The sequence below is a fragment of the Heterodontus francisci genome, chromosome 21 (genome assembly GCF_036365525.1).
Source record: "Heterodontus francisci isolate sHetFra1 chromosome 21, sHetFra1.hap1, whole genome shotgun sequence".
NCBI classification, from domain to species: Eukaryota; Metazoa; Chordata; class Chondrichthyes; order Heterodontiformes; family Heterodontidae; genus Heterodontus; species Heterodontus francisci.
Window position 1 is genome coordinate 22,476,651 of NC_090391.1, and position 10,157 is coordinate 22,486,807.

The following is a 10,157-nucleotide window of genomic DNA, read 5'->3' on the forward strand; positions in this document are numbered from 1 at the left end:
TAAAAAAGAAATCGAGGTCCCTTTGAACATCGACACTTCCCAACCTCTCACCATTTAAGAAATACTCTGTCTTTCAGCTTTTTCTACCAAAGTGGATAACTTCACACTTATTCACATTATATTCCATCTGCCATGTTCTTGCCCATTCCCTTAGCCTGTCCAAATCCCCTTGAAGCCTCCTTGCATTCATTCTGTACCTTTCAATCATGTAAATGTTGTCTGTTCTATTTCAGATTTTATATTTAAAATGTGGCCATGGTGATAGAGTTTATTTAGATCTGATAGTGAGTTTGTTTTTGGACTGTGATTGATGTCTCAACCTGTCAGCTGTACTGAATTGGAGTGAAATAGAAACAACTTCTGTCTCTCCTGCTGTTGTTTGACTGTTGGATTGAAAATGTGTCTCTTGACTTTGGGATCAGTGTCTGTCTGACTACTTCTTTTGTTTGTTCCAGTGGAACTGATGAGCTGGCAGTATCTCTGTGCTTTGGGAGTGATCCTGTACCGACTGTGTGTTGGAGTGAGCTTGCTGCACTTTTTCTTGTGGCCAGGAATCACCCATCACCACATCCATTCAGGTTCCTTCATGTATTTGCCTGCAGGAATGAAAAGTAACTCTTAAACCTGAAGAACTGGTGAGGTACAAGATACAAAAGCGATCAATGTAATCGTCCCAATAATAATCATTATGAACAATCACAAAATGAAAACCAGGAACACAAACAGTGTCAGTGTCTGACTCCACTGCAGTACTGCAGTATTCAGCTTCTGTTTACCAGGTGTTTGCAGTGGATTTACAAGAACTTTGTGACATTCAGAAACAACACAAGCCCTGCACTGCTCAATGACTGGGACTGTCCGATAGAGCAGTGACCTTGACACAGTCACATTTCTATTTCAATGGAAAACAAGCAGCCACTATTTAAAATGTGCCTTTCACACTTCTCACCTGGTGTCTGCAATAAATGCTCTTTGTCTAACTGTCCACATCGTTATTTTGTGGCCATTTTTCCCCCACTGTTCACAATCCAACAAACAGTGAGAGACGAACTAAAGCAGGAAAATTCCCTCTCCTTTGGGTGGTGAAATTGTCAGTGATTTTCAATAGTGATTTCTTCCCATTGTGTCTCCCTGAGCCTGTACAGACACTGTCCGAGAATGAACTCTCCCTTCCCCATGTCCCCGGCTCACTCCATGTTCCGGGAGCAGCTCCTGCTCCACAGTGTCTGTTACAAACACTCCCCGACACCCCCTCAACTTCCCACCACATCTGCGGACACGCTCCCAAAGCAGTGGCTGCTGGAAGCAGATGCTGTTTGTTCCCTTCCCCCGGGCCCGGGAAGTCTCCATTCGCAGCTGATTTAAAGCATCTTCCCCTGATTGAGTGAATGGCCTCACAGACTGGGTTGGGGAAAGGCTGCGCATGCGCGCTACTCCTCATTGTGACGTCCCACTGGGGGCGGGGCTACAGCGCGCGTGCGCAGATCTTTGCAGCAATTCAGCATTCAAACATCAATGGGAACTTTCCCCATTTCACCCTCATCAAAGTCCCAAAGAAAGTGAAGAGGGGCTTGGACTGGAGGGAGGGAGGGGCGGGGTAGGGGGAACCTAGAACCCAGAAAGCTGCCCACTTGCCCCATTTAGATGCTCAATTTGCGGTCATTCCCTGCAGGGGGTTTGTTATTATTGAGCCCCTCCTGGTAAAACAATCCGATAGAAAGAGGGGAGAAAGGAGGGAGCCGGTGTGTTTGCTGGGACCTTGCAGAATTCATTTCAGCAGCAAAAGTCCCGGGTTATATTAACCCGAGTGAAACACGCTGTCAGTGAGAGGAAAACCGAACGGCCCTTTTCATCTTTTCATTGGAAACAAAGTAGAGCCGGAAGTGCGGCGAGCAGAGCAGACACACAAGCTCAATGACAGGAGAGCTCGGCCGTCCCTGAGTTTCAGCTCCCGGCTCTTACATTTCCTCATCCACACTGTCTTTACTGTGGATGTTCAGGGGTTCCTTGTCGGATCTGAGGACTGTATCCATTAAACATTCTGAGTCAGGAGATCCACACACTCTCTGTTATCAAGATTTATGGGCAGGAATGTTTCAAAAGTTTGTCTATTAAATCATTGTATTATTCACAGAACTAATGAGGCAATCGGTTCATTATTCAGGTCTTGAACTTGGTTTGGGTAGACCGAAAACTGAGAGGTTCAGCACTTTTCCAGTTCTTCACTAATATAACTGATTTTTTTGATGAAGAAAAGGTTGATGAAGGGAAAGCAATGGATGTTGTCTATATGGATTTTAAGAAAGCGTTTGAGAAACTACCACATCAAAGGCTGGGTAACAAAACTGAGGCTCCTGGAATAAGAGGGTCTGTGTCTGCTTCGATTAAAAAATGGCTGAAATAACAAAAAAAAGTGAGTATTTGGTTGTTTTTCAGAATGGAAGATGGTGAACAGTGATGTCCACAAGGGTCAGTATCAGGACCACCATATATATAAATGACTTGAATATTGGAATCACACAATTGTTACTGCACAGAAGGAGGCCATTTGGCCCATCGTGTCTGCACTGACTCTCCAAATGAGCAATTCACCTCATGTCATTCCCTGTCCTCTCCCCATAATCCTGCACATTCTTCCTTTTCAGATAACAGTCTAATTCCCCTTTGAATGCTTCAATTGAACCTGCCTCCATCACATTCTCAGGCAGTTCATACTTTCACCACTCGCTGCATGAAAAAGTTTTTCCTCATCTCGCTTTTGCTTCTTTTAGCTTTAAATCTGTGCCCTCTTGTTCTCGCTCCTTTCACAAGTGGGAACAGTTTCTCCCTATCCACTCTGTCCATTTTGAATACCACTATGAAATCTCCTCTTAGTCTTCGTTTCTCCAAGTAAAACAGTCCTAACTTCTCCAATCTATCTTCATAACTGAAGTTCCTCATCCCTGGAACCATTCTCATGAATTTTTCCCATAATCTCTCCAATGCCTTCACATCTTTCCTAAAGTGTGGCACCCAGAACTGGACGCAGTACTTCAGCTGAGTCTAGTGTCTTGTGCAAGTTCAACATGACCTCCTTGTTCTTGTACTCTATGCATCTATTACTAAAGCTGAGGAAACTGTATGCTTTATTAACAACTCTCTCAACCTATCCTGCCACCTTCAATGACTTATACCCTCAGGACACTCTGCTCCTGCACCCCCTTTAGAATTGTACCCTTTATTTTATATTGTCTCTCCATGTTCTTCTGACCAAAATTTATCAATTGACATTTCTCGACATTGAACTTCACCTGCCATCTGTCTGCCCTTTCCACCAACTTGTCCATGTCCTTTTGCAGTTCTACACTACCCTCCTCAGAGTTCACAATGCTTCCAATTTTCATAACATCCACAAACTGTGAAATTCTGCCCTGTATACCAAGGTCTAGGTAATTAATATATATCAGGAAAAGCAGGAGTCCCAACACTGACTGCTGGGGAACTCCACTACAAACCTTCCTCGAGCCCGAAAAACATCCATTGATCACTACACTTTGTTTCCCGTCACTCAGCCAATTCCATTTTTTTTAGAGATTCAGCACTGAAACAGGCCCTTCGGCCCACCGAGTCTGTGCCGACCATCAACCACCCATATATACTAATCCTACACTAATCCCATATTCCGACCATATCCCCACCTGTCCCGACCTAAACTAGGGGCAATTTATAATGGCCAATTTATTTAACAACCTGCAAGTCTTTTGGCTTGTGGGAGGAAACCGGAACACCCAGAGAAAACCCATGCAGACACAGGGAGAACTTGCAAACTGCACACAGGCAGTACCCAGAATTGAACCCAGGTCGCTGGAGCTGTGAGGCTGCAGTGCTGCACTGTGCCACTGTGCCATCCATATCCCTGTTCCTACTGTCCCTTTTGCTCCATGAGTTATAAATTTGCTCACAAGTCTGTTGTGTTGCATTGTATCAAACACCTTTTGAAAGGCAATAAAAGCAAAATACTGCAGATGCTGGAAAACTGAAATAAGTTCACGTTTCAGGTCAGTGACCTTTCAGATGCTGCCAGACCTTTTGAAAGTCCATGGACACCACATCAACATCATTGCCCTCATCAACCCTCTCTGTTACCTCATCAAAAAAACTCCAGCAGCACAGTTAAACGTGATTTTCCCTTAAGAAATCTATGCTGCCTTTCTTGAATTAACCCACATTTGTCCAAGGGACTATTAATGTTGTCTCGAATTATTCTTTCGAGAAGTTTCCCCACCTTCGAAATTAAACTGACTGGGGAGTGGGACGAGGTGAGTTGCTCTGGCAGAGAGCCAGCACGGGTTCGACAGGCTGAATGGCCTGCTTCTATGCTGGAGCCAGTCTATGATTTTATGATTCTAGCAGCAATTGTTGGTGGAGAGGCAATGATGCAAGAATGTGTTGACAGAAAGGGGAAAATCTCGGCTGGTGTGTGTTTGCAGCATTTGCAGCTTGTGTTCGGGTTCGTGAATAAAGGTGATTTGGAAGCTGTGTTCCGGATTGAAGTGTTGACTGGAAGCAAGAAGTTGATGTAAATAAAGAGTAAAATGTGTTAACACAAAGCGTTTTGTGATTGTGGATAGCAGTAAATAATGTGCTGGTGAATTATTTGTGTTAATAAATTCCACTGCGCCCTCTGCTGTAGGCTGCTGTTTATATCCAGCTGTGTATTCGTGCTGTGTGTTGGCCAGATAAAATGCTTGTTTCAACACTGTTTATAAAGAAATAGCATTGCACTCAAACAGTCCCAGACATAGCAACACACGTACAAAAGCAAAATACTGCGGATACTGGAAATCTGAAACATAAACAGAAAATGCTTGAAATGCTCAGTCGGTCTGGCAGCATCTGTGCAGAGAGAACAGTTAACATTTCAGGTCTGTTTCGTTAACTCACGTTAACTTTGTTTCTCTCTCCACAGATGCCGCCAGACCTACTGAGCATTTCCAACATTTTCTGTTTTTATTACAGCAACACAGGTGTTGGGAGGCTCAGCCTGGCTACACAATGTTACAAGGACGCTGAGTAACACCATCGACAATGGGACACAGAGAGAAAAACACAGAAACCCAAGAATAGACTATTAGGAAGCAGAAAGTGAGGGACAGACAGAGAGAGAGAGAGACAATGAGACTGAGATCGAGAAACAGAGCACTTGTCTGAAATAAACACAAGAAATGCTGGAAATACCCAGCAGCTCTGGCAGCATCTGTGGAGAGAGAAACAGAGTTAACGTTTCAGGTAGTGACCCTTCTTCAGAACTGACAAATATTAGAAATGTAAAAGATTTGAAGCAAGTAAAGCAGGTGGGGGTGGGGGGGAAGAGATAACAAAAGAGAAGGTGTTGATAGGACAAGGTCACAGAGAATAACTGACCAGAGGTCAAAGAACAAAGGCCAACCGTATGTTAATGGTGTGCTGAAAGACAAAGCATTAGTACAGAGAGGGTGTAAATAGACTGTAAAGCACAGAGCGCACCAAGCACAAGCATTAAAAAAATTAAAAACCAGAAACAGTGGGTAGGCACAGTAGAAACAAACTAAACACACTAAAAAACCTAAAATAAAATAAGTAAATTAAAAAGAAAAAAAGGAAAAATAACTACACATAAAAAGGAGAGGGCGGGGGAGTGTGTGGTGGGTGCTGTCATGCTCGGAAATTATTGAATTCAATGTTCAGTAAAGGTTTTCCGTGTTATTGTTTTACTTTCTGTTACTCACCATCTCCTGACTGTGACCATTTGCCGTCGTTTTACATCTGCTGGTGGAGAGGAGGCGCTGCAGGAATGGTTTGACAAAGAGGAGAGACTGGGGTGAAACGTGTTTGCAGCTGGTGCAGCTTCTGTTCCTGTGCGCAACAAAGTGGTTTGTGAGACTTGTTGCTGATTGATGTGTTGAGTGGAAGAAAAAAGTTGATTGCAATAAAGCGTTTGAAGAAGCATGATGTGATTGTGGATAAACACTTGATGTTTTCAAAGGAAACAATTTGTGTTCCTACAAAACATGAATAGCAGAGAATGGTTTCGATCCATCGACCTCTGGGTTATGGGCCCAGCACGCTTCCGCTGCGCCACTCTGCTACCTGATGATTTTGATTTCAATTGCCTATTAGTGAAATATGTTCAGTTCCCCAATTTTTTTTACAAAATAGGATTGTTGTCAGATTGCCCAACAACCCAGACTCAGCAACACACTCGCTGACCGACTCACCCTCACTGCACAATGGCACAAGGACACTGAGTAACAGCACCGACAATCAGGCAGGCAGAGAAAGACACACAGAAAACCAGGAAGAGATTTCAGGACCCAGAAAGGAACAGACAGAGAAAGTTACTGAGCAAACCAGCAAGAGACAGTGAAAGACGGATGATTTATGGAAACGTGTTCTCTGTTAAGATGTCCCCTGTGTTCTTTTAAAGATATTTCCTGCTGTGTAATAGAATATTTTCAGTGTTTTCTGTTTTAAGCTCTCCCTCTTGTCCTGGCCAGTATTTATCCCTCAACGTCACTAAAACAAGTGATTATCTGCTCATTATCACATTGATCTTAGTGGCAAATTGGATGCAGCATTTCCTACAACAGTGACTATGTATTAAACGTCCTTCACTGGCTGTATGGGTCTTTCGGACAGCATGAGGCTGTGTGTGAGATCCCAGTCCAACCCACATTCCCTGTGTGAGAGCCCAGTCCACCCACACTCCCTGTGTGAGATCCCAGTCCATCCCACATTCCCTGTCTGAGATCACAATGCACCCCACATTCCCTGTGCACGATAAAAATTTGCTTCTTTTCTTTCTTACTGTATTCGCTGTTGTGTAAAGATGCTCTCTGGTATTATGTAAAATGGTTCCCTGTTGGGTAAAGATCTTCTCAGTTGTGTAAATATGATCCGTCTTGTGTAAAAGTGTTCCGGGTTGTTTAAATATGTTCCCTGCTCTGTAATGTAGAGCTGAGTCTGCACTAATGGAATTGCGACAGTATCTTCCAGTCTGATACTGTATGAGGGCTGGAATATGATCCAAAGCTCAGTCTATACAAATTGAATTGCTATTGTATCTTTCAGTTTCACAATCCGGGTGAGTTTTAAACTGAAATCTCAGTTTGTATCTCAGGTTATACGATCTTTTAGATTCTCTCAATCTTATAACGCACTTTAGACTTAGACTTATATAGAGTCATAGAGTTATACAGTACAGAAACAGGCCCTTCAGCCCATCGTGTCTGTGCTGGCCATCAAGCACCAAAGTATTCTAATCCCATTTTCCTGCACTTGGCCCGCAGCCTTGTAAGCTATGACGTGTCAAGTGCTCATCTAAATGCTTCTTAAATGTTGTGAGGGTTCCTACCTCTACCACCCCTTCAGGCAGTGTGTTCAGATTCCAACCACCCTCTGGGTGAAAAACAATTTCCTCAAATTCCCCTCTAAACCTCTTTCCCTTTACCTTAAATCTTTGCCCCCTGGTTATTGACCCCTCCGCTAAGGGAAGAAGTCCCTTCCTATCTAACCTATCAATGCCCCTCATAATTTTGTATACTTCAATGATGTCCCCCCTCAGCCTTCTCTGCTCTAAGGAAAACAACCCTAGCCTTTTCAGTTTCTCTTCATAGCAGAAATGCTCCAGCCCAGGCAACATCCTGGTGAATCTCCTCTGCACCCTCCCCAGTGCAATCACATCCTTCCTATAGTATGGTGTCCAGAACTGTACACAGTACTCCAGCTGTGGCCTAACTAGCGTTTTATACAGCTCCATCATAACCTCCCTGCTCTTATATGCTATGCCTCCGTTAATAAAGACAAGTACCCCATATGCTTTCCGAACCACCTTATCTACCTGTGCTGCTGCCTTCAGTGATCTATGGACAAGTACACCAAGGCCCCTCGGACCTTCTGTACTTCCTAGGGTGCTACCATCCATTGTCTATTCCCTTGCCTTGTTAGTCCTCCCAAAGTGCATCACCTCACACTTCTCAGGATGAAATTCCATTTGCCACTGCTCCGTCCATCTTATCAGCCCATCGATACTGTCCTGTAACCTAAGGCTTTCCTCCTCACTATGACAACATCACCAATTTTTGTGTCATCTGCGAATTTACTTATCATACCTGCTATATTCACGTCTAAATTATTAATAATTATGTATCTAATGTATATGTCAGGATGCACTATGGGAATTAATACTAAAACTTATAAAATCATAACGTGAGTAAATATTGAGCTGGTATTTAATTTGAATCTCAGATTATCTTATTGAGGTTAATTCTGTAACTTTGAAACAGGAACCATGTGTCAGTTCTATGTGTATTTAATTTGTAGCTGAGGTTGCTCTATTGTGGGATTGACACACTGATAATTTGATAGTGGGTGAGAATTTGGACTGGGATTTATGTATCCACCTGTCAGTGGTACTGAGTTATGGTAACAGGGAAACAACGTCTGTCTCTCCTGCTCTGTTGGATAGATGGATTGAAAATGTGTCTCTGGAACTATTTCTGCGGTCTGAGACTGTGGAGCTGATGACCTGTCTGTGTCTCTGCGCTCTGTGAGTGATAATGTACGGACTGTGTGTGAGAAGGAGCTGGTGACACTCTTCCTTGTGACTTGGTGGAGGAAACATCCCATTGACTCTGGCTTCTTCATTTATTTTCCTGTTGAAACAAAAGTATGTTTTACAACTCAAGTACAGGTGAGGTGGAAGATACAAAGACCATCAGCTTAATGTCTCGATTAATAATCATTATGAACGGCCACAAAGGAACCCCAGGGATACAAACATTATCAAATGTTTGACTCCACTGCAGTACTGCAGCACTCAGGGTCTGTATCCTTGGTGTATTGGGCGCTATGACAACAACGTAAGGATATGTAGACAGAGCCCAAACCCTGCACTGCTCCATGAATGGAAATATCCGATGGAGCAGGGACATTTGTACTGGTCAGATTTCCATTTATTGCTCCCATGGCATTAACCTGTTTAAAATGAGCCTGTCTTAGTTCTCACCTGGCGACTTACAGATGCTCTTTGTATAACTCCCCACACTCTTCCTGTCTGGCTCTGTTTCCGCTCTTCACTGTCAAATAGCAACAAACCGGCTGAGACTGGAACTAAACCAGGAATATTCACTGCTGGTCTGGGGAGAGGAAGCAGCATTGAATTTCAATAACAAATTCTTCCCATTCTGTCTCCATCCCTTTGTCCACACAGCCCGAGAATGGTCTCTCCCTTCCCCCACTCACTCCATGTTCCGAGACCAGTTCCTGCTCCATTCAGCCTCTTACAAACAGCCCCCGCCTCTCCCTGAACTTGACCCGGACTCGATGCTGATCTCTGAGTCCATCTGCAGACACGCTCCCAAAGCGATGTGCTGCTGTTTGCTCCCTTCCCCCGGGACCTGGATCTCTCCATTGGCGGCTGGGGGAGGGGAGCGCAGGCGCAGATTTCTGCAACAATTCCGCAAACAGAAACAAGGAAAATTTGGGGCAAACAATGAGTCCATTCGGCCCATCCTGTCCACGCCAGCGCAAAGAGAGCGATTCAGCCTCATCCCATAGTTGTTGTTATTGGACAGTGAAGTGTGGAAACAGAAGCGGACAGTCAGGATGTGGGGAGTTACACAAAGAGAATCTATTATCGGCACCAGGTGAGAAGTGTGAAGGACACATTTTAAACAGCGTCTGTTTGGTTTCGCTTGAACAGTTAGAACATGGGAGCGGGAACTGGAAATCTGACCTGTGTAAAAGTCCCTGTTCCGTCGGTCAGTCCCATTCATGGCCCAGTGGATTGTTTCTGGATGTCATTACATTGTTGTAAAATGGCCAAAGCCCCTGGTATGCAGTAGCTGGGGGCTGAAGGACTGCAGTGGAATCATACACTGACTCTGTTTGTATTGCTGGGTTTCCTTTGTGATTGTTCACAATGATTATTCATTGAAAAATTGTTTTGGTCACTTTTGTATCTTCTACCACATCTCTTCCTGAATTATAATAAATACTTTTTCTTTCTACAGGCAAATACTTGAAGGAAGTAAAATAAATGTAATGATTCCTCGACACAAGGGGAAGTGCAGCCAGCTCCTCACACACAGTAAGTACAGTATCACTCACAGAGAGCAGAGACATCAGTTCCACAATCA

The 10,157-nt window shown here is 43.9% G+C and overlaps 1 non-coding gene across 1 annotated transcript; it reads right to left on the reverse strand.

Moving 5' to 3' along the window:
• Positions 1-6,034: 6,034 nt before the first annotated feature.
• On the reverse strand, positions 6,035-6,106 carry trnam-cau (transfer RNA methionine (anticodon CAU)). Its single transcript has one exon. It is a non-coding gene; the product is annotated as a tRNA-Met (tRNA).
• Positions 6,107-10,157: the final 4,051 nt, after the last annotated feature.